The sequence below is a fragment of the Leptodactylus fuscus genome, chromosome 4, assembly GCF_031893055.1.
Source record: "Leptodactylus fuscus isolate aLepFus1 chromosome 4, aLepFus1.hap2, whole genome shotgun sequence".
Lineage (NCBI taxonomy): Eukaryota > Metazoa > Chordata > Amphibia > Anura > Leptodactylidae > Leptodactylus > Leptodactylus fuscus.
In genome coordinates this window covers 42185492-42212077 of record NC_134268.1, presented here as the reverse complement: position 1 = coordinate 42212077, position 26586 = coordinate 42185492, and positions in this window count along the sequence as shown.

Genomic DNA, 26586 nt, shown 5'->3' with positions numbered 1-26586 from the left:
AGAGTTCCAAATTAGATAATTAATTAACAGGCCTAGATGGCCTGCAGCCATTTTCTTTAAGCCTGGAGAACTGATTAAACACAAGATGGTAGTGTATCAAAAGAGTTCTGATTTATTATAAGAAAAAGGTAGTTTAAATACATTACAGACAAAGAGCTGGCTTGGCTATTCTAATCAGGTACAACACAATTGGTTATAGAGATATAAGACAAGCCTGGCACATGGCTATTGGCTGAGGCCTGGTATAATCTGCATCTTATTATAATTTTCAGAACTGGGATGGACTTTCCCATGAAACAAAGAAGGATTCAAATACTTATGTGTGAGCTAACATCCCAGACTATCTATATGTATATATCATGGCAAAAGAGATAAGATGACATGTTCCATAGACCCTGTGTCTATACACTCTAAGTGACCTTCATATACCATAAAATATGACAGAGTGCCCAGATACCATAAGATTAATACTTTTGTTGGTTATGTGTCCATACATCATGTAAAGGAGGTAAGAGATATACAAAGTCAGCTGTATCTTCTCAAAATGAGACCCTTGAGAGATAATGATTAGCAACCTCTGCATTAACGTTCATTATCACATTCCTTAAAGTCTAACAAAGGGCCTCCTTGACTTAAGCAGAAAAATCAGTTTATATGTGAAAGAGCACAAGATGGCTGCCAAAATACAAAGATGGAGGAATTAACTCTAACATCTCAAATGTAGGACCATAACACCACAAAACAACAACAATAATGCAATAGTCTTGATTAAAAATAATTTGGGGGTTGATTTATTAAGACAGGCATTTTTGTGTGACAGTTTTTATAAAGGTCTGACAGTCGCAAGGTGTGGCTCCAGCCTCTTAAAGGGGTTTTTTCTATCTCACTGTTTCAGCAGTTTGCCCGCTGTCTCTTCTTTTCACTTCCTGTTTTCCCCCTTCCCCCACAGATTGCTCAACATTACACTATGAAGTATCACAATACTTATGCAGATCAGATAATATGCAGATGCTTGTACAGAATGGGCTCAGTGTTATCTATGTGTTTATAGTAGAGAGATAACAGACTCTGCTTTATCAGCAAACTGCAATTAGCTGAACTGATTGTCCTACTGGCAGAGCAGTGAGTGACGTCACTTGTCCTAATTTACAGGTCCGTGGTTATAGCAACGCTGTGTAAACAATGGGAGGAATAAGGTCACATAGCAGGCAAACAAAGCAGCATTTCTAAAGCAATATATTTAGGAAAAGTCTTCAATTTATATAAGATACCAGTATAGATAGGATCCTTGAGATGGGAATACTGCTTCAAAAAATCAGGCAAATTCCAGGATATAGATCTACATGCCAATCACGGAAAGTGGTGGAGATGGATAACATCCATGTGCCACCCATGCCATTCAATTACAGCCAGTCAGGTTCATGAGCCCTTAAGTACCGCTGGAGTTCTCTCAGCAATCCTGCATTCCTTCTGTGAGTTAGGCCAATGTCATGGCCTAACTACCTTTAACTAGATTTCTGAAGGTGCTTTCTGAAACATGGCTGATTCCCCCTTAAGGAACCAATCGAAGGCTGGGAAAGTACAATGAAACATTATAAACCATGGAAAACATCGTCATAACAATTACAATCCAACATTCGTCCATAAGGAGTGTCCCTGGTGGACACTACATTATTATTATTTGAAAAACTGTATTTTAAATACTAAAAATGAAATATATTAATGAAACATCAGAAAATAAAGCCGTATACAGTCTTAAGAGATCAATTTTGTGATTTTGTGCCTTCAGTTTTTAGTCTGTGTTTTTAGCTGATTGTTTTTTCTTTGTTGTGTACAAGTAATAGAACTGTAGCATAAAACGCTCAATATTAATGTGCTTACTCGGGTCTGCTCTCCAGGTCTGGTATAAGTCGGCTGCTCATTAGTGATCTTCTCTATAGGAACTAATTACAACACCTTTGTTTTCTAAAAACCCAAGGCAGCATCACAATAAATTATAAATGAAGCAAGAAAGCCTAAAATACAACCAACCATTATATTCCGAGAAATAAAAGCTAAAATGTTGGCATAATGAGGCAGTATGGGCTTAGCTGTACGAGCCGTACTCACAATATGGGGGAGAATGGATCAATAAAAATGTCTCCACAGTCCAATCATGATATAATATCTTTTTTAATTAACCTTATAAATGATCATGTAGCAGATGGAATGATGTTCTTGTAGACAGGAAAACACTAATTTATTTTATTCATTTACCACCAATGTACAGATGTAGCAAATATTAACTTGATTCAACAAACATTAACTTGACACTGAATTAACTCAATTAAAGTGGATGAGTCAAGTTAACATTTGTGGGAGGGGTCATGCTCCTCGTGGGAGGGGTTATAAAATTGTGGGATGTCACAAGAGGCAGTAGAGATCAAAATAATAATAATAATAATATAATTTAAAAGCTAAATGGTAATAATAGTTAAATGTATCTTGATCTTCTTGGAGTAGTAAACAGATCATATGTTTTCTTAAAGGGGTTGTCCGCTTTCAGAACAATAATATTGTTTGTATAATGAAAAGTTGTACAATTTTCCCATATACTTTCTGTATCAATTCCTCATCATCTTCTAGATCTCTGCTTGATCACTTGATGGGAACCAGCACACAGCCCCTAGTCACTCTGCCTCTTTCTGTGTTCACCCTATCATACAGGTAAGGACTGGTTCACATCTGTGTTTGGTATTCCATTCTGGGAGACCATTTGGGGACTGGAATACAAAACGCATTGACAAGCTGTGAGCAATGAAAGCACATAGACCCCATAGACTATAATGGGATTAGTGTGTTTTCCACACAGTGTCTGCACAGAATATGCGGAGAGAAAAGTACTTGATGAACTACTGTACTCTATGCATGACTCGTGCTGAGACCGAGCGGAAAACACACAGACCCCATTATAGTCTATGGGGTCCATGTGCTTTCATTGCTCACCACTTGTCAATCTTGTGATCAGTATTCCATTCGGGGGGTCCCCAAGCCGACTCCCTAAATGAACGCAGATGGGAACCAGGCCTAACTAATGGTGAACAAGGAGGAGGAGGTGGAATGGCTGGGGCCAACTGCTACCTCTGCAACCCCTTATAGCTATTATCCTGAGTGAGGGCTCAAGTATTTTTACTCCAAAAAGCCCCACAGATTTTTTTTTTTTTTTTTTTTTTTTTTTTTTATTGTTCTACTAAATGCTGTTATTCTACACCAAATATGTACACCATACCTATTTTTGCCTAATGATTGTGTTTGAAGGAAGTGAACATATATTTGCACTTTACTGTTGTAGTGTTCAATACAGTTGTGTCCTTCTTTACCTTTTTCATTGCTGGAATTTCCAGATATGTTTGTCACAAGATGATCAGCTTTTCAAAATAACATCATTTTTCAAATGTTCTATCACAAGATATCTATTGTATGTGTCTATATGTGTGACTACCCAGTTGTATTGTGTTTTGCAGCCTGTCATGGGCTTGTTAGCATACCATGATATTGTATTGAATTAGTTTCGTTAGAAACTGGAGTCCTAAACTAAATTTGAGATAACATAAGGACACATTTTTATTCCTCCATCAATAGTATTTTTCTAAATGACACCTCGTATTGCGTATTAAGGTAATATAGAAGGGTATTATTAGCCAGAGTCGTATTATATTGTTAGTCTGTTATTGTCATAGCATATTGGGCCAACAGCTCAATTGAAGGGGTTACCCGGAATTACAGAATTACATGCAGTCGGAAGGGCGGTGGTCTATAAAATAAAAATGCATTTATACTTTTCTGCGTCCTCTGTTCCAGCGCTGGGCCGTCTGTCGGCTCCATTGATTTGCTTGTATACAGAGATGTGCAGGGACCACTATAGCCAAACACTGTATACTGCCTACAGCAGTCTTTGGCTGCTGCAGTCCTATGAACGCAACTAGAGATGAGCGAACACTGTTCGGATCAGCTGTTCCGAACAGCACGCTCCCATAGAAATGAATGGAAGCACCTGTTACGGTGACCGGCCACCTGCAAAGTGTATGTGCCAGGTGCTTCCATTCATTTCTATGGGAGCGTGCTGTTCGGAACGGCTGATCCGAACAGTGTTCACTCATCTCTAAATGCAACGTCACTGCTGCAACCACTCTGTATATAAACAATAGAACAGAGCTGATGGCTGGCCAAGTGTAGTAATGGATGGGAAGATGCTGGTCAGTATAAATGCGTATTTATTCTTTAGCCCTACCCTCCTATTTATAGTTTTTTACACCCAAATAATCGTTTCATGATTTTCAGTTGATGTACAATATGCAATTTTAGTGTTTTGGGGCTTTTTTTTTAAAAAAAAAAATTTCATTTTATTTTTATCTAAACTGTCTGCACAACCTTCATGTTGTTGCATTAAAATCCGTCTTGAATCTCAAGAGACTCATTTGTCCAGGGCTTGTGACCTGTAAATTTTTTGTTCCGCTTAATAAGCAGCAAGTATCAGAGGTTTACCCTGCAATTTTTCTGGCGCTTCCACAATAAAATATTTAATATTCATTAAATTATGATGAAATTATTCAGGTTTAGCAGGATGTTTAACATGCACTTACATAAGACACATCTCATTGTGATGTTGCCAAAAACTCCGGAATCTGTGACATATTTTATGTTTTGCTGAGCGTCTTTTATATGTCACGGTATATTTTCTAGCGCCCTTGCCAATTTTGCAGCCATCTAAAGAAAACCGTCTTATCATTTTATGAAGAAAAAAAGTTCATTTAGGTGTTTATAATAATGGAATAGCCAGAAAAACACAAAGAACAACACGTCGGAGGAGAAGTGAAGCTATGCAAATGCTTCCAGCAAAATGTAAATTTAATATATGCTTGCTTTTATAATTTGCATTGTGCCGTAGGCATGCATAAATCCAGATAACATGGATGGACCTTTCATTTTGAAGGACATCCTGAGCATCAGCGTAAACATAACGGCAAACATTCTCCGGTGAAAAGATTTCTTTTCAGCATTGCACATGTTCTATGAAGTACATTAGCCAGACACCATCATTATAGTGACTACGGCAGGGTCAGGATTGTATAGTCCTTATTTTAAGGCCTTATTCACATAACAATAGAAAAGCGTTCTAGGCCGGGGACCAATGCGGTGTAAATGTCACAATTTGGCCTCGGTGGAAATGCCATGTAAAAAAAACACGGCGGTTTACAGTCTCATTCACGCCTTGCAGAAAAATACGTTCAGGGGACAATCTGCGATTTCCAAGTCCGTTGTGGTTTTGGTAATCGCAGCATGTCAAATATACCTATGGAAATGGCGGCAGTTTCCCTATAGGTATAATAGAAGCCGTGAAAAGTGCTGTGAGAAAAACCGTGGTGTCGCCGCTGCGTTTCTTTCCACAGCGCTTTTTTTCTGCAGCCGCTAAGGGGGGCCTTAGCCTCAAATACAATAGGAGGGTATGGGTGTATTCACATGTTATTTTGGAAAAGCTGTTAAAATACTATCGTGCTTTTGGGCACATGTACCCAACAGAGAACAATGGGTCACTTTTCAAGAGATTGACCACCAAATTCCATCAGTTAAAATCAAATCAGTAGAATGGTTAAAAAAGAAAGGAGTGAAGATGGAGGATACAAGGATGGACCTTAGAAGATTACCTTTGGTACTGTAAGTCCAATGTTAAACTTTCTACATGCCAAAGGTTCCCAAAGTCAGGTCATAAATAGTAAAGACTGGGCCCCATAGCAAACTTTTGACTTGAGGTGCCCCCACACACGTGGCATAGCATCCTACATGTATGAAGCCCCATGTACACACACTATAATGTCCCAAAGTGGCATCCAGACAGTATATAATGTGACATAGCGGGCCCTCCACACAGTATAATGTCCCATAGTGGCCCCTCCACACAGTATAATGTCCCATAGTGGCCCCTCTACACAGTATAATGTTCCATAGTGGCCCCTCCACACAGTATAATGTCCCATAGTGGCCCCTCCACACAGTATAATGTCCCATAGTGGCCCCTCTACACAGTATAATGTTCCATAGTGGCCCCTCCACATAGTATTATGTCACATACTGGACTCTGAACTCAGTAAAATGTTCCAAAGTAGCCCCTCCACATAGTATAATGTCACATTGTGGCCCCTCCACACTGTATAATGTCCCAAATTGCCCCCTCCACACAGTATAATGTCCCATAGTGGCCCCTCCACATAGTATAATGTCCCATAGTGGCCCCTACACACAGTATAATGTCCCATAGTGGCCCCTACACACAGTATAATGTCCCATAGTGGCCCCTACACACACTATAATGTCCCATAATGTCCTCTCCACACAGTATAATGTCACATAGCAGCCCCTCCACACAGTATAATGTCCCATAGTGGCCCCTCCACACAGTATAATGTCCCATAGTGGCCCCTCCACACAGTATAATGTCCCATAGTGTCCCCTCCACACAGTATAATGTCCCATAGTGTCCCCTCCACACAGTATAATGTCACATAGTGGACCCTGAACACAGTAAAATGTCACATAGCGGTCCCTCCATATAGTATAATGTCCCATAGTTTCCCCTCCACACAGTGTAGTGTCATATATTGGCCCCTTCACATGGTATAATGTCACATAGTGGCCCCACCACACAGTATAATATCATATAGTGGCCCCTATACACAGTATAATGTCCCATACGGGCAGGTATGAAGATTGGTAAGTAAATAAGGCCCGTGCAGGGATTATTCCAGCAAGTAATGGCCTATTAGAAAAAAAAAAAAACAAGCAGCAGGGTCCCACGAGGCCCCCTAACATCTCGGGCCCTGTAGCAGTCGCTATGGTTGCTACGGCAGTAGTTACGCCACTGCCTGAAGTATTAAAGAGTTAAACAGTAGTAGGAAGATCTGCTTGTGAAGTCTGTAGGCCACATAACACTAAAGTCTGGCTACTTACATAACATTTATTTGTATTTGTGACCGTATGACGGAGAGAGCAGGCTGTCAAATACAATTCCATTCATTGTTTCCTGAACATATGGTAACCCAGTTTCTGCGATAATTTCAGGCCTATGGCGCAGACACGATTCAGTTACATCTAATAATTGCTATTATTATATCTCGAGAGTGTTGGATTTCTATCATGCGAATATAAAAATCTGATTTTTATTTAAAAAAATAAACATATTGAGACGTATTCAATTACAATGGGCATGTCAGTGCTCTAAATTCTGAAATAAATAGTGTATGTATATATATATATATATATATATATATATATATATATATATATATGCACTCTCTTAGAGTACAATGAGTGGCTCTCATAAAACACAATTTTATCAGGGTGTGTATATATATATATATATATATATATATATATATCATATGGAAATAGAATTATTCATGGTATTTTGTCAGTTTAGATAGAAATCACTGCAATTATGAAGCGGCTGGCTTGTCAAACAGTAGACTAAATTTATTTATTAGGAACTCTGACTCATAATTGATCTATCTGTAGAAGGGCTCTCTGGGGATAGGAGAGCAATCAATAGCTTTCTTGTTACTGCAAGCAGAGGAATGTGGATTGCTGCTCTAAGAATATAATTTTCCTTAGAACCATTAATTTTTAATTTTGGCTAATACCTGCCTGTTACAAATGACACTACATGGAAATGTGGAAATGTTTAGAGCTATTTATCACGTATACAACTGTCGCTTGTTTAAGTGAATGTTAACCCTTTTGCAGCCAAGGACATCTGTATTACAGTGCTTTACATGATTGCCGCAACATGAAGGCTAGTACTTAGATCTTTTGAGGTTCAGCCCTTGTCTAAAGTCAGGAGTCTAATTGAAAAAAATTGGACAAGGGAAGGGGAGAGAATGCACAAATGCATAAGCCTAATGTTGTTTTTTTGCTTTCCTCTGGATCAACACTGTAGGGGATTGGGGGGTTCTAGGTTGGACTTGATGGACTGATGTCTTCATCCAACCTCATCTACTATGTAACTATGTACTATGTTATGGTGGGAACAAAGGAGATCTCATCTCTTTTCTTATACAATCTTTAATGATCCCAATAGTGTGAGATTTTCTCCATGTAATCACTTCTACTCTGTCTACCAATAAGTATTTGGACTCCCATACAAATGAAGATATCTGTGGTCGTGATGTACGCCGCCCCTTCCGCTGATGAATAGGAAACAGCATTGGCATTAGTCGCATGCAAAATGCCATAAAGTGCAGAGTTGTTTCGAGAAAGGGGTGATTATGGGGTACCACAGAAATGGTCGATCCTTAAGGGACATAGCAAACGAACTGAATTACTCAAAATTGACAGTGGCCTATGGGATTACAAAGTTTAAGTGGTGAGTGCCCACCCCTATTTTTCTTCTTTTGCTATAGTAAAATATTCTATATTCGTTATTCGTTTCAAATAGCCGCTCAATATTCGACTATTCGAACGAATATCGAACCCCATTATAGTCTATGGGGGGAAAATGCTTTGTTTCAGGGGAAACCACCATTCGACTCAGGAGGGTCACCAAGTCCACTATGACACCCCAGGAAATGATGACAACACCTCTGCAATGCAAATGGGACAGCAGGGGAAGCATGTCTGGGGACATCTAACAAGCCCAAGTCACAGTTTTACCCCACCATCACAGCCTATCAACTACACACTTTCTACACTCAAAAAAAAATTCTATCAAAGTGGGAAAATACCTGGAAACCTTCTTTCTTGGATGGATAAAAACCCAAATTTAAGCTAAAGAAACATTAATAAACACCCCTTTAAATCACGTTACCCATGACAACCACAGATGGAATAGGCAATGGGAAATCTAACAGTACCCACCCTGAACTGTCATTGTGGATGTGTGTGTGACGTGGTAAGACCTTCCAAAATTCCCTTTTCTGGCCCTTAACGTGAGCCCAGTGGCGTAACTACCTCAGAGGCAGCGGAGGCAGCTGCCACTGGGCCCAAGCCATTAGGGGGCCTGGTGACAGCCGCTGCAATTTTTTTTTTAATAGGCCGTTACGGGCCCTATTTACTTGCTGATCCTGGCTGGACCGGGATCGGTAAGTGACACCGCGGGCCCCACAAATACTATTATTATACTCGGAGGTCTTTGCAGACCCCCGAGTATAATGATTGGCAGACCAGGAGAGGTAAGGGAATGTAAAAACACTGTTACTTACCTCTCCACGATCCTGCCAGGCCTCCATCCTAGTTGTCTGACGTCACATGAGCCCGGCCTGCTTCCCGGGTCATGTGATGTCTGACGTCATAGAAGAAGGACGGCAGCGGAGAAGACAGCGTAGGAGCCGGGTGACAGTTAAGAAACAGTAATTTTTTATGTTTTTATTTCCCCGGGTCTCCGATTATTATACTCTGAAAAAGACCCCAGAGTATAATAATTGTTTATGGGTTTCCACTATGGGATATAATACTATGTGCAGGAGTCACCATGGGGTACAATACTGTGTGCAGGGGCCACTATGGGAGATAATATTGTGTGCAGGGGCAACTAAGGGACATAATACTGTGTGCAGGGGCCACTGAGGGACATAATACTGTGTGCAGGGGCCATTATGGGGGATAATACTGTGTGCAGGGGCCACTATAGGGGATAATACTGTGTGCAGGGGCCACTATTGGGGATAATACTGTGTGCAGGGGCCACTAAGGGACATAATACTGCGTGCAGGGGCCACTAAGGGACATAGTTCTGTATTCAGGCTTACTAAGGGACATAATAGAGTGCGGAGGAGGGGGTCAGTCGAGGTCTTCGGCGTCGGTGTCAGTTGGGGGGGGGGCATGTCAAAAGTTTGCCACAGGGCCCCGCTATTCCTAGTTACGCCACTGCGTGAGCCCTTCCAAATTAAGTTAGAGGCCCATAGGCTAAGCTACCAGCAGAGATTGAGGCCTTTGATGTGAATTCAGCCTTTTACCAGCAGAGTTTTTTGCCCTTTGGGTGAGTTGAGCCTTGCACCAGCACGTGTCCCGTAACATCAGGTGGGCCCTAAGTTCTGTGATCTGTACAAAGTTCCACTTGACCACCGACACGTGGACAAGTGCATGTGGCCAGGGATGCTACATCTCAATCACGGCACACTGGCTGAATGTAGTTGAGGCTGGGACCGGTTCAGAAACTGTGGCGACCTGCCTTATCTCCCCGCCCAATATTCCTGGCAGGAGTGCTGAAACACCACCCTCCTCCTCCTTCTCCTCTGCAGCCATTAAATCGGCCCCAGCTACAAGCTGGAAACGCTGCAACACTGGTATGAGGAGACGTCAGCAGGCTGTGCTGAAGCTCATCAGCTTGGAGGACAGACAGCACACTGCCTCCGAGTTCAGGGATGCCATCCTGGATGATATGGCAATATTCTTTCCCCGCTGCACCTGGGGCCAGGCATTTTTGTAATATGTGATAATGGCCGTAACCTGGAAGCGGCTCTGGAGCTTGCCAGCCTCCAACACGGTCCATGCCTTGCCCACGTTTTCAACTTATTGGTGCATTGGTTTCTAACAACGTGCCCCAATGTACACAAGCTACTGGTTAAAGTGCGGCACTTGTGCGCCCACTTTGGCAAGTCTACAGTAGCTGCTGCTAGCCTCAATACACTCCAGCAATGCCTACATTTACCCAAAGCATCGGCTGTTGTGGGAGGTCATCACACACTGAAACCCTAGATACCATATGTTGAGCAGAGTGTGTGAGCAGCAGAGACCTTTGATGGAGTTCCATCTCCAAAACCCATGGGTTCATCAAAGTCAACTCCATCAGTTTCTGCACCATGAGTTTACATGGGTGGCAGACTTATGTGAAATCGTATCCCATCCTTTCCACTGGACAAGAAACATTAGCATGCTGATATAGCTTGACTGAATTGCTGTGTATCCCTGGTAGGTTTTGGGGGGTACATCATTAAAAAATTGGATTGAGCTTATATAGTGTGACTGAATTGCTGTGTGTCACACTTAGCTTTTGGGGGGTAGACCCCTAAAACTTGGATTGAGCTGATGTAGAGTCATTTGATTGATGTGTCTCCCACCTAGGTTTTGGGGGTAAAAACCGTGGATATTTGGGTTGAGCAATCATAGCATGACTGAATTTCTGTGTCTGCCACCGAGGTTTTGGGGGTGCAAACCCTGAATATCTGGATTGAGTGTACATAGCCGGACCTAATTGCTCTGTTTCCCTGTTTTGGGGTTACACACCGCCTGCAAAGCTGGGTTGAACGTATATAGCTGCAATGAATTGTTCCGTCTCACTGTTTTGGGGGGACAGAGGCTGCAAAGCTGTGTTGAACGTATGTAGCTGCACTGAATTGCTCGGCATCCCCGTTAGGTGTTTGGGGGGAAAGCCCGTGGAAAGCTGGACTCCTGTCCCTCTAGTGTATAGCTCTGAGAAGAGCTGTTGTTGTTCTTCAGTTTTTCCCTGCCTACTAGAAGCTAATGCCTATCTAGACCTCAGCAGATATGTTTCTGTCCCTATCTCTCACCGCAAATCTGACGAATATGTCGGCCGCTGTTATTATAAATGGGAGGTCACATGTTTTTGGCAGCCATTGGTTTTTTAATTTTTTTTTCAATGCCTCCGTTGTGATAGTTCCTGTCCCACCTCCCCTGCACAGTTATTGGTGCAAAAAACGCACCAGGGAAGGTGGGAGGGGATACGATTTTTTACTGCGTATGCCGCGTGGTATTCGATTGGGAACAAATACCTCGAACGGCCTGATATTCGATCGAATACCTATTCGATCGTACGGTGTTCGCTCATCTCTAATTACAACGTAACATTACATTACTACATATTTGTTCCATATGTTCAGTATTGCATCTGCTTTTTATAGGACTTTAGTAAGGGACAATGGACAGGTAATGTAGATGTAGATGGGAAATACATTGGATATTTCTCCCATGACACTTTCTTAGCCGTTCTCCCCTGATATCTTCCACACTTCCACTTGCCCCACACCTTTGCTTTTTTCATACATTATTATGTTGCTGTTCCTTTCTGCCTTGCTCTGCACTAGATTACATATTAGCTGTCAGGATATGTGAGCCATGCTAGCTGTGTGCTGGTCAAAGCTCTCATATAAGTTGACATTGAGGCTTTTATCAGAAGAAGTTTGCAACAGACACATTAGACGCAGGGAACCTTCGGCACTCCAGCTGTTGCAAACCTACAACTCCCAGCTTGCGTACTTGCTCTGCTCTTCTTGGAACTCCTATGGAAGTGAATGGAGCATGATGGGAGTTGTAGTTTTACAGCAACTGGAGAGCCGAAGGTTCCCTACCCCTGTGAATATATTAAAACCGGCACAATATACTCAACTCCTCGGCTGGCCCAATCTCTGAATAATACAGGTACAATCGTGTCCCTACCCTTGGTCTCCTCCTTGTGACACCCACTCTCATAAAATAGGGGGATATGGGACCCCAAATGAATAATGTGGTGCATCTTTGACACAAATGTGCAGTATGTCAAATATAGGTCACATTTACATTTATCTACACCAGCAGGGGCGTAACTACCGTAGGTGCAGCGGAGGTGGCTGCCACAGGGCCCGGGCCATTAGGGGGCCTGGTGACAGCCGCTACCGCTGCGTTTTTTTTTTTAATAGGCCGTTACGGGCCCTATTTACTTACTGTAGGGGCCATTATGGGGCATAATACTGTGTGCAGGGGCCACAATGGGACATAATACTGTGTGCAGGGGCCACTAATGGACATAATACTGTGTGCAGGGCTTACTAAGGGACATAATAGAGTGCGGAGGAGGGGATCGGTCGAGGTCTTCGGTGTCGGTTGGGGGGGGGGTAAAAAATGTCAAATGTTCACCACGGGGCCCCGCCATTCCTAGCTACGCCACTGTACACCAGAATACTGGAATGGATGGGTTAATAAATTACTCCCACTGAAACCACAAGGAGACAGCTTTCCTACTTTTGTACCGAAGATTAGGGTTGAGCGATCGGGATTGGAAAAGATCGGATTCTTATCAGCGATCGAGCAAATTTCACAATCGCGATTGGGATCGGGATCAGCTGGAAAATGATCGGAAATCGGATTTTAAAATCGATCCTGAAATCTCAAGATCAGCTCAACCCTACCGAAGATAGTAATGGAAAACCTGGTGGCTTACTATGAAGAATCATACTGAGATTATATGTGTATTTCAGTCTATTTAACCCTTATTCTACCATGAGTGCCATGTTTTTGTAGCTTCTTGGTTTGTCGCAATATTTGTCTAATAAATAAAGACCCTAGTGAGATACTGGTATATACAGATTTGGAGTGGTGCTGGTAGGGTCTTTTAGGAAGTCTGGATGCTATAAGAATATAATAATGCTATAATTATATATAATGAATATATTATAAATTTATATATAATAATGTGTGTATATATATATATATATATATATATATATATATATATATATATATAAATATATATTCTAATAAATAAATATATCTATTAATACATCCGCCACCACGATCGCCAACCTATACCCTCAGACAGGAAAACATCTTCTAGGTAAAGTTCTCCTTAAATTTTGGGAAATATATTATATCTAGCCTTACAAGCTGAGGTTATTAAAACACTTAGTCATTGTAAGTCAGCAAAGAATTTGCCAATCTAAGCACATGATACAAAATCTTGGTCCTTTAGCGAATGGGAACCTAAGTCTGCCTTTAATGCCTTGCTGGGATTGATAAATTGTGCTCATAAAATCCCATCACTGGGATAAAGTAGAGTGATAAATGAGAGTTTTTCATTCTGATGCTTTTCCTACTTCAGTGCAATCTAGGTTGTTAATGCTTGATTCATACAACTGTCAAGTAGAGCAATTTATACAGAGAAAGGCAACAGAAGGAATGCTGTGTTTGTCGAAAGCTGCAAAACATTGATAGCATGAGCAAATACCAAGGGGTTCTATTTAGGAAGATCTGAAATCCGGGTAAGGTCAGAAATAAACTCTGACTAATGTACATAGTAATTAGCAAATGTGGAGAGCGAAATGTTGTTTTACGACTTGCCTAATGTACATTTATTTTGACATATGGGAATCTGCAGTAAGCAGCCAACGTTTTAGATCTCGAATCTAACATTTGTTCATTTGCCTGTGTAAAATGGTCAGGTTTATATTTTATGGCTTTCTATGATATATTTATGGAAGCGTTCCATTCTACTGCGACATAAAGGCGAGGCTGAATAATAGGTAGCTTTTTGTGGCGGAACTACGCCTCCCGGAATGTTCTATCGCACCAAGGCTTGCTGTCTTCTATTTTCTACATTTCCTTATTCCCATGGCCAGGCCATTATTTAGCTAGGAATACTTGACTCGATGACAGGGATCGGCTCTTGTACATTGACCGTAGATCAGAATTTTTGGATAGGTCACACCACCTTCATCTGTTTTGTTTTTGCACCACATTTATCTTCTGACGTACTTTCTATAATACTGTTCTATTTCTCTTGACTAGAGATGGGCGAAGCTCATGAGATTAATTTTAACAAATATTCGTGAGTTGGTCCTAGCCATAATAGATGGGTTTAAATTTGGGCAGAACTTGTCTGGCCCAAACCAGAAGTGCTGTTATACTCTAGGGCAGGGATAGGGAACGTACGGCTCTCCAGCTGTAGCAATACTACAATTCCCAGCATGCATACTTTCTCTGCTGTTCTTGGAACTCCCATGGAAGTGAATGGAGCATGTTGGGAGTTGTAGTTTCACAGCAGCTGGAGAGCCGAAGGTTCCCGACCCCTGGTCTGGGGTATAGTAAGTGGAGGTCCAGGGGGTGCTGAGGAAAACTAGTTAATAGAGATGAGCGAACACTAAAATGTTCGAGGTTCGAAATTCGATTCGAACAGCCGCTCACTGTTCGAGTGTTCGAATGGGTTTCGAACCCCATTATAGTCTATGGGGAACATAAACTCGTTAAGGGGGAAACCCAAATTCGTGTCTGGAGGGTCACCAAGTCCACTATGACACCCCAGGAAATGATACCAACACCCTGGAATGACACTGGGACAGCAGGGGAAGCATGTCTGGGGGCATAAAAGTCACTTTATTTCATGGAAATCCCTGTCAGTTTGCGATTTTCGCAAGCTAACTTTTCCCCATAGAAATGCATTGGCCAGTGCTGATTGGCCAGAGTACGGAACTCGACCAATCAGCGCTGGCTCTGCTGGAGGAGGCGGAGTCTAAGATCGCTCCACACCAGTCTCCATTCAGGTCCGACCTTAGACTCCGCCTCCTCCGGCAGAGCCAGCGCTGATTGGCCGAAGGCTGGCCAATGCATTCCTATGCGAATGCAGAGACTTAGCAGTGCTGAGTCAGTTTTGCTCAACTACACATCTGATGCACACTCGGCACTGCTACATCAGATGTAGCAATCTGATGTAGCAGAGCCGAGGGTGCACTAGAACCCCTGTGCAAACTCAGTTCACGCTAATAGAATGCATTGGCCAGCGCTGATTGGCCAATGCATTCTATTAGCCCGATGAAGTAGAGCTGAATGTGTGTGCTAAGCACACACATTCAGCACTGCTTCATCACGCCAATACAATGCATTAGCCAGTGCTGATTGGCCAGAGTACGGAATTCGGCCAATCAGCGCTGGCTCTGCTGGAGGAGGCGGAGTCTAAGGTCGGACCTGAATGGAGACTGGTGTGGAGCGATCTTAGACTCCGCCTCCTCCAGCAGAGCCAGCGCTGATTGGCCGAATTCCGTACTCTGGCCAATCAGCGCTGGCCAATGCATTCTATTAGCCCGATGAAGTAGAGCTGAATGTGTGTGCTTAGCACACACATTCAGCTCTACTTCATCGGGCTAATAGAATGCATTGGCCAATCAGCGCTGGCCAATGCATTCTATTAGCTTGATGAAGCAGAGTGTGCACAAGGGTTCAAGCGCACCCTCGGCTCTGATGTAGCAGAGCCGAGGGTGCACAAGGGTTCAAGTGCACCCTCGGCTCTCCTACATCAGAGCCGAGGGTGCGCTTGAACCCTTGTGCACACTCTGCTTCATCAAGCTAATAGAATGCATTGGCCAGCACTGATTGGCCAGAGTACGGAATTCGGCCAATCAGCGCTGGCCAATGCATCCCTATGGGAAAAAGTTTATCTCACAAAAATCACAATTACACACCCGATAGAGCCCCAAAAAGTTATTTTTAATAACATTCCCCCCTAAATAAAGGTTATCCCTAGCTATCCCTGCCTGTACAGCTATCCCTGTCTCATAGTCACAAAGTTCACATTCTCATATGACCCGGATTTGAAATCCACTATTCGTCTAAAATGGAGGTCACCTGATTTCGGCAGCCAATGACTTTTTCCAATTTTTTTCAATGCCCCCAGTGTCGTAGTTCCTGTCCCACCTCCCCTGCGCTGTTATTGGTGCAAAAAAGGCGCCAGGGAAGGTGGGAGGGGAATCGAATTTTGGCGCACTTTACCACGCGGTGTTCGATTCGATTCGAACATGGCGAACACCCTGATATCCGATCGAACATGTGTTCGATAGAACACTGTTCGCTCATCTCTACTAGTTAACACTTCCCTCACCTCTTCTGGGCTCCCTCTTGCATTCGACACTGCTTTAAGGTCCTCTCACAGCTTCTTCTGGCCTCCTGCCTGTCGTCACAAGTTTGGAGAACTGATAAGGCCTGTGATTGTGCTTCAGCAACCAACTAGGGTGCACTGACATTGTGCTGCTATAATATAAGCATCACAGTATTGTAGCACTCTTCTTGATCACTGGGGCCCAACCACAGACGTCAGTGAACCCCGACTATGTCACTAAGCAGCCAGAAGAGTTCAGAAGACTGCCAAAGAGCACCACAAGGGAGACCAGGAGAGGTGAGAAAAGGTGAATAGCAGTGTTTATTATGTCGCTGCACCTCTCCACGGCCTCCACTTACTATACTCTGGAAACTGAAGAGTTCTCAAAGAACATTGGAGTCAAATTCAATAAGATCAGAACTGATTCACTCATCTGCAGTTGTGACACATAACAAACCAGTGGCAAAGTTATAGCATACCATGTTGGTTAAAAAAAAAAAAAAAAAATGCTATTTTTCTCCAGTATTCAAAACTAATGAAAAAATATTTATTTAAAAATGTAAACTATCAGGGAGTACACTGTCTAATAGAGATGAGCAAACACTGTTTGGAACAGCCGTTCCGAACAGCACGCTCACAGCACGCTCCCATAGAAATGAATGTATGCCTGCCAGGTGCTTCCATTCATTTCTATGGCAGCGTGCTGTTCGGATCGGCTGATCCGAACAGTGTTCGCTCATCTCTACTTTCTACCAATAAGTATTTGGACACCCATGCACAATGAAGATATCTGCGGTCGTGATGTACGTCACGCCTTCTGCCATTAAATAGGAAACAGCATTGGAATTAGTCGCATGCAAGATGCCACAAAGTGCAGAGTTGTCCGATTTCGAGAAAGGGGTAATTGTGAGGTACCACAGAAATGGTCGATCCTTAAGAGACATAGCAAGCGAACTGAATTACCCAAAATCAACAGTGGCCTATGTGATTACCAAGTGGAAGGTGAACGGTGATTGTCAGAATGTGCCCTGAGTCGGCAGATCCCTGAAACTGGGAGATAGAGACCGACGAGTGCTGGCCAAAGAAACCGCACCCAACCGATGGCTCACATACACCAGGAGTGTCACCAGGCATCCGGGAGTATTGTGTCACTCAATCCCATCTGTAAGGAAGCATCTGCTGGGCTCTACCAACTATTGGATAGGAATAAATGTTTTTCTATTCTACCCCAGGTGTCCAAATACTTATTGGTAGACAGTGTATAATAAGGGCCTTTGGAACTTCTCAAGGACCGGAGCTTGGGGGCAACTCTACTCTCTACAGCGACCTCTTGACAATTTCTCCAATTTTTTCCAATTTCAGAAAGAAAAGCTAGTAATCACATAGTCTTTATTGTAAATAGGTTAGAAACATGAATGCATCAATGCAGTTATAATGGGTAAGCGAACCTATAAAACATTGTCCTTGATTTTTGAGAAAGAACAAACATTTCCATTAAATGCAAGTTTGTTGTTCGTTCAAAGACTGTGTGTTGTGTCAGAAATGATGAAATGAATGGCGAGGCTGATAATTTTTCCATTATGTTGTATTTTTAATCTTTTCTTTTTGTGTAAACAGACTTGCAGTGATACAGCTATGCTAATTTACATTCCTTTGTCGTTAGAAGTCACACATTGTTAATGACAGAAAGATACAGGTCATTAAGTTTTAATTAATAGTACAGACTGATTAGCAATGGTTCAATAACACTGTGAAAAGTACTTAGTAACAAGTTTTTATTAATATTTCGGAGACACACATATAGTTGAGAATTATTTTAAAATGACTTGAAAGTAATTGATAAAATTGACAGAGATCAAATATTTCATATTTAGCTTAAAAATATTTTCTAGTGTATTCCATCAAGCCTATTACAGCTCATAGTTACTTTACACAGATGAAAAGGTTGGAAAAAGACATAGATCCATTAAGTCCAACTTATGATCTTACCATCGGGAACACCGCATTAGGTGAAGGCCAGTTACCCCATATTAGGGTAAGTTCACACAGCCAATTTTGCCGCAGACAAAATCCATTGTGGAAATCTTCCTGCTGCCGGCAGCAAGGTTTCCTACTCCCATTCACTTCAATGGGAAAATTCGGGCAGGGCACTTCTTTTTTCCGATAGCAGATTTTTTCATCCAGCGATAAATTAAAGGCATCCTATCATTAACAGTCATTTTTTTGTCCCTAACACGTCGGAATAGCCTTAAGAAAGGCTATTCTTCTCCTACCTTTAGATGTCTTCTCCGGCCGCTGTTCGGTATATAACCCAGTTTTCGTTGGTATGCAAATGAGTTCTCTCGCAGCACTGGGGGTGGGCACCAGCACTCAAACAGCACTGGGGGCGTCTTCAATGCTGCAATAGAACTCTACAGTGCCGCCTCCATCTTCTTCATGAACGGGTCTTCTTGCTGTTTCAGTGCTGGGGCCCGCCCCCAGTGCTGCGAGAGAACTCATTAGCATACCAACAAAAACCAGATTATATACATCTAAAGGTAGGAGAAGAATAGCCTTTCTTAAGGCTATTCCTACGTGTTAGGGACAAAAAAAATGACTTTTAATGATATGATCTCTTTAAGCATCAAACTCCTATGGAATAAGAAGGGCAATTCCATCACAAAAATTTCACTTACCTTTAGGGTGAAAATTCCTTCCTGCTCCCAGTATACAATAAATTCCTCATTGTCACATCTAGAGATCTAGTACTTATAGCTCTTGACACTATTACTTTCAAGACCATTAGGTAGGCATCTCCCAACTTGTACAGTATAAGTAGTGATTGGCGAACCTTCTGAGATTTGTTTCCCAAATATTAACAAGGTTTGTCCAAATCAGTCCAAACTTGTTATTATACTCTGTGTTGTCTTCTGACCCCATAATATTATAAGTAGAGGACCAAGGAAGGAAAGACAAAATAATAACACCGTTCCTTACCTCTCCTCATTGTCCTGTCTTATTTCCCAGGATCTTGTTTTTACCCATAGGCTCTTGCGGTCTTTTTCAGCATCTTCTCTGATGTCACATGACTTTGAGTCAATGCTGAGACCTGGGATTGGGCCACAGTGGTCATGTGGGGCACTCTGATATCAAGATGATTGAATCTATCATCATGATGACAAAGTGCCCCACATGACTGCTGAGGCCCAATCACATAACTCAGTGGTGAGTCCAGGACACATCATCAGAGACGAAGTTGGAAGAGGAGCCCATGGGTGAAGAAAGGAAAGAAGACTGGACATTCAGGAATAATGAGGAAAGGCAAGGATGAGTATTTTTTATTTTGTTCGCACCTACCATGGGCCTCTGCTTATTATATTCTGGGGTCTGAAGAGACTCCAGAGTATAAGAGAGATTCATGGGTGGCAAACACTATAAATTTTTGGAAAATTTGTAAGGAATCCAGCTTGTTCCAAACCTGTTCACTCATACATTATGAACTGTATTGTTTGACTTTTTTTATGCCACAGTTCTGGAGTACAGGGCTTGATAACTCACCAACACCACCATATCTCTGCTATGAGTATGTACTCTATGCCTCTTTTTACGTATTCAATAATTCCCTTTGCCTTGGCAGCAGCTGTCTGGCACTGGTAACTAAAATTTACTTAAATTTACTGTCCACCAACATGTCCAAGTCTTTTTCAAGGAGTGTTTGACCCATTGTTTTACAATCTGATACATAATTGTAAAATATCTAAAGTTCATAACCTTATCTTCAAAAGAGTAACCATTATACGTTGCCCAAAAAGTAATATCCATGATCATTCCCTCTTTTCTTCCTTTTCATATCACCAGGTATTCTTGAGTAGAATTATTATTATTGTAGTTTTTACGTACTCAATAACTTCAAACTCTTTCTAATAAGTGGGAAGAAGTTTGTCCCATCTAGACGAATCTCTAAGAACAGTCATAAGGCTGTGGAAGCTGTTATCTGCAGCAGCTCTTCCTTCTGACTAATAGAAGCGGACCCGAGCTGAGGTGGATTCAGACATTTCAGTAAGACCAAATGTTCAGGATTTGCCAACCAAAGCGGACAGTAGGCAACACTCTCGTGATACACTACTTGTTGGGTGCATAATTCCAAGGAGGATTGGCCGGACTCCTCCAAATTTAGTAGGCATATGCGAGAGATGGAGCTTGCTTATTTAATTATTACAAAAGTGATACAGTATATCAAAGCCGTATAGAATATATCAGCAAACGGTAGAAAAATCCATAGTTGAATCGGTGCAACGTTTCGGGCAACACTATTGGCCTTCATCAGGCAAAATTCATTAATGAATAGAGCTTGAAGTGGGTCATATATATGGGATCCCAAAGTCGATCATTGGACCTGGAGGTGGTGGTATGTGTGTGAGCCTAGTACACATAAAAGGGAGATGAAGGCCCACCCCTAGTGCACCAACTGCCTAATTTATATAAGACAACCAAGTTATTTTTCTCCAGTCCTACAAAAGTGACATACATGGTGGTTGGTGGTTATGAGTATTATGTGCCCTGTAACATGGTGGTGACAGATGACAATCTCTGGCGGAGGTGGTAGACTCCTTGTATTTTCCAATATGGGGAGGTAGTAGACGCCTTATACAGTATTTTCCAATATGGAGGCTCTGCAGGTAAATTAACCAGTTATTGCCAAGCTTCCCTACTAGTTCCAGAAGGGGATCTAGTTAGTATGGATGCACAAATGTGTCTACATTATTGCAATCCAAAAACGGCGTCATAGTGTTTCTACAATGGAAAGCTTTACTGTGATCTTCCTAGATATGCATTGATGTCAGATCAGCTGTGATAACAATTATGCTTAGAGGAAAACACTTCCAGTTTAGGGCTAACATAAGAGAGAACCTTCTTGTAGGCCTTTGAAGTAAACCAGGATTATTCTGATCTGAGCGGTATAAGCAGTGCTCTGATCTTCCCCATGCTCGGCCTGGACACCGCGGCCTCCATCATTATTACAGTAGTGAAATAAAAAATGCCTTATAAGTTTGTATTGAAGGTTTTATATGTCAATCAATATTTTCCAAGCCCGTAGCTTTGCTATCAGTGTTTTACATGTTTTTATTGCATTTCCTGTCCAAGATTGCGTTACCTCCAAGTTGACAAGAAAACTTTCTTTCGACAAGCGCTTTGATCTTAAAAGTTTATCCGAGTTTGCCGAGTTTCCAGTGGACTCAAAAGACCTGATAGAATTTATCCTTTACAAGGTAAAAAAAAACAAAGATGAGATGGCAGACTACTGGGAGAAATAGTGTAGCGTCTGAAGATAAAAACCGAGCGAGCAGGCAAAATAAGACATACAGGAGAATATCAGTAATGGGAAAAATATACTGTAATAAAAGGAGAAAGTATTGCCTGCCCCGGAGACGCACCTACACATGTGCAATACAAATGGCGTGTCTGGGATAGGTGTAGGAGGTGGAGAATCGCAGATACATACTGCGACGGTTCTGATATAATATAAAAAGAACAAAGTATCCGATCTATATCTGGAAGGACATCTGAAAATACAGAACATGCAATCTCTTATTGTAAATTATATCGATACATAAAATGGAATTACAGGGACTGTCAGCAGATCCTTTGATATAGTTCGCTTTACATTCTATATACAAGGCAAACCCGGCGTCCTTGGAGACGGCCATATGTCTTGAAAATATTGCACTCTCCAGGGTAGGCAGGTACCGTACTTCCAGCGCAGAGTCATACGCGCAAAGCATCTGTCTGGGATCGAGAGTAACAAATAGGTGCTTGACCGAGCAACTTGACCCATTTCAGTCAAGTGCCTATCTCAATAATGTTAGATCATAGGCAGCTGCTTTCTTCCAGTTGGAATCTGCTGTCTGCTTACAAGAGAGCAATACTCCAATTTTAGATTTCTCTGTTTGGGAGTCATTTCCACTGCAGTCAGGCATGAAGACTTGTTGTCCTGGATAGAGAATAATGAATGGGTGAGTGATCTATTCCACTCAAGTTCCTATCGTGGTAATTGGCTTGAGTGGGACAAAGCTGCAATACTCCGTATACTATGTAGATGGCATCAAGTGTACACCATGAAGAGCTCAGCTTAACCCTTACAAAAAGCTGATCTGTGGGGTTGGTGAGAGTTGTACCCAGTATGGATATGATATTAATGGGCAGTATTCTTTTTTTTTTTATGTAGATTGTGAGCCCCACATAGAGCTCACAATGTACATTTTTCCCTATCAATATGTCTTTTTGGAATATCGGATGGAAATCCATGCAAACACGGGGAGAACATACAAACTCCTTGCAGATGGTTTTTTGCCCTTGGTGGGATTTGAACACCAGGACTCCAGCGCTGCAAGGCTAACCACTGAGCCACCGTGTGGCCCCTGTTAATGGTCAGTATTCTGTGCCAGGAAGACCCTTTGAAGGCAAAGTGGAGCCCATTTTCTGACTCCTTCAAGGGTCCCCATAACTGTGAATCTGACCATATTTGCCAGCCATAACTATTACAAGATTTTGCTCAGTGGTGTAAATACTGGGATAGCAGTGGTACAGTCCTGGAACATTAGGGGGCCCGGTGTTATTTATTTTTGTAATCGGCTGTTACCTTCTGGAGTAACCCCAGTAGGTAATAGGCCTTATTTACTTACTGAGCTTCGATCCTGCTCACGGCTGCTTCCACTTTCCCTTCTGTGGAGACGGAGATCAGGAGCAATGAATTTACCATGGGCCTGCAAACCCCAATAGACACTGCTATCATTATACTCGAGGGGTCTTTTTAGACCCCAAAGTATAATGATCGGAGTGCCAGGAGAGGTGAGGGAACATAAAAAAACAGTTACTTACCACTCCTGAACTCCGGCAGTCCTGTTTGATGATGTCCCAGACATCATGCAGGCCAGGCCGGCATCATTATGTGTTGCAATACAGGCCTGGCTCACATGACATTTGGTCCAACATTGAAGATGGCCAAAAGTGGCAGGGAGTGTGGAAGAGGTAAGTAACATTGGTTTTATGTTTGTATCCTCCCCATGGTGTCTGATCATTATACTCTGGGGTCTCAAAAGTATGTGGATGGGGGCCCTCTATGTCAAATGTTCGCCTTGGGGCCCAGTCATTCCTAGTTACGCCATTGGTTTTCTTAATCCAGTTTCTCTAGCATTGTTATAAGATATTATACAAAGCTTCCTGTGCAGATCAAATATGGTATAGTGATAATTGTGCCATTGCATTGGTGTTGTGAATGGAAACATGAGATGTTATGGACTGGAATCGTATTATCTTTAACAACAAATCCAAGTTTTGTTTATGTCAGGTTGGAGTGTGGAGGCCTCATGTGAGCGCTCTCTCAACTGTTGGTGTGATAATCTGGGGAGCCATTGCATACAACAATTGGTCCCACCTAGTAGTTATACAAGGGGCACGAACAGCTCATTGATAGGTGCAGAACATGCTGTGGCCACATGTGTTTCCTTGCACGTCAGGGTTCCAAGTGACATTTTTCAAAAGGATAATGCTCACCCCCACACAACAAAGGTTTGCCAGGAAAGTTTCCACCAGATTGCAACACTTTTGCTCTAATATCGCAGTCACTTCCATTTATCATCATTGCCTTCATACGTAGAAAGTTTCATTCCATTCCATCAACTCTTTCTTGGTGCATTATTGTTTTTTTTTGCCAATTATTGTATATTTTTCACACTGCAAACAGGAAGTTCATTACAGATTTATGATTTACTTTCTACATTCATTATCCTATTTATTGTTTGTATTATTATTTCTCCTGCGGTTTAGCGAGAATATTTTTTATGCGTTACTTGACATCTTCATTCAGAACATCTTATTTGCTTCATAGTTACAGTATGAGAGCTGGATGTTCTCGACTCGTATTGTTATAGGTTCCATATAATATGGCACTTATAATCTTTGAGACGATGTTCTGTATTATGCCTGCAGTGCTGGAGAAGTGTGAGGCTGTGACATCTCTTCTATGGGGCCTGAGGGAAGCCCGGAGGCAAAATCTGATGGAATGTAAATTGCTCATAATATAATGATTTAGAATTAATTTCAACTGTATTTTTGGTTTAGAGGAACGTCACATCCAATTTCAAGAAGATTTAGAAGTAAAATTTCGAAGGAATACTAAAATCTAAAATTCGGAGCTTTAAAATAATAGCTTATAACTAAAATTCTTATGGCCCTTATCCCACAGAGGTACAGAGCTGCAGCATGTCTCCATAGAACTCACACAAAAATTGATACTCGCAACGAATGACCTGCTTCAATCCAGATGAGACTGTCTGTGCGGGAAATCGTGGATCTGTCATGTCTGGGCCTCATTATTGTGTAAGAAGCAGCGCCCACCGCCAAGCGGCTAATATCATTCATAAATTCTGTAATTTTATAGAACTTCTAAGGACTGAAGAGATAGGAAATAAAGTTATAGTCTTGATGGCAAATTTTGTTTCCAGTGTTCTTATAAGTTCACTTTCCATGTGGATGAATAGAACCTAGACTCAATGTAAAAAAAAATGACTCTAGCGTTCATTAAAGGGGCTATCCAAGGAAACTCGGGTGATGCTAGGTTCACACTAATGTTCAGGTTTCTGTTCTTCGGGAACTAAAAAACGGAAACCCTATCTGCTTAATTTCCATAGACTATAATGGGGTCTGCTGGGTTTCCGCCTAAAAATGCAGGAATTTTCTCTCCAGTTTTTTCAGGTGGAATCGGTGATGCAAACCCCCAATGGGGACCAAGTGTAAGGTGAACCTGAGTGGGATTGGTGTAAAACAAAAAATGTTATTCTCACCTATCCTTTGGGTTCCATTGTATAGGCTGTTCCCATTTCCTTCCTATGTTGAGACTTGCTGGGCCAGAGGTTCCCGTGATCGGTCAGGTTATATAAGCCTCTTCCCTTTTAGTCCCAGTACGGGAAGGCAAGGGGACCAGGACTGTGCATTAGCACACAAACTTTTTTTTGTGTTTTACACCCACCCCATCCACCTCTGAGTCTAAACCTCTTTAATGAACACTAGAGTCTTACTTTTTGATATTAGGAATAGGTTCTATTTATCTACATGGCAAGTGAAGATCACACTGTTGGTTAGGGTGGCCATATACATTAGATTATAACCCTCTACCAACACAGATCACAAAGACTCTAGGCTGAGTGTGTGTACTTTCTACATTAAACAGCCATAGAGGTGTGAGTGGGATCTGTGGGCCCCCCTGGATTCAGGGCCTGGTTGCGGCTGTGATTATCGCGACCACCAGTGTATACAATTGGATCTGGAACTCTCTGAGCTGTGTCTATGTGGTTTCATCCAGCCAACCAGTATCCCACAGAGAAAGGGCATGCACCCTGAAACTTCTGCTGCAAATTGGTCTCCCATTCTTTCAGAGGAGTCTCAGGTTTGGCTTTCATGAGTTGACGTACATATTTTTTCCCCTGTAAATAAGTCTCCATGCCCCTTTTGAGCATCTTCAGTGTGAAATAGTAGTACCCCCCCCCCCCTTCCCCTGGGGTTATAGAAATGCAATAGTCCCTAATATATAGCTGGTGATTACTTAGTATGTAGTTCTGTGTTACATGACAGGATGATTGTTACGTTGCAGAATTGCTGCAGGCTGCCGGTATTGATAATAACTAGATCATAATTAAATGTATTGAACGGTTACATAGTAAAGGAGGCTTCTACATAATACATCATCTTATAACATTCTGTGAAATGCTAAATAATTAAATACATGCGGAGAGCAGAAAACTGTAAAGATAGTAAAATGTCTTCAGTCATCAGACAGCTGCTTGTAGAAAGCAAAAGCCTCCAAGCAAATGATATTTACAGCAATCCTTGTAATTGTCATTACTCCGAGGTCACTGGTGGGTGGTGTTGCAGCAAAGCATTGCACTATTTATATAAGCTCATGAATACTAATCATTATTACTCCTATTATTATTATTATTATT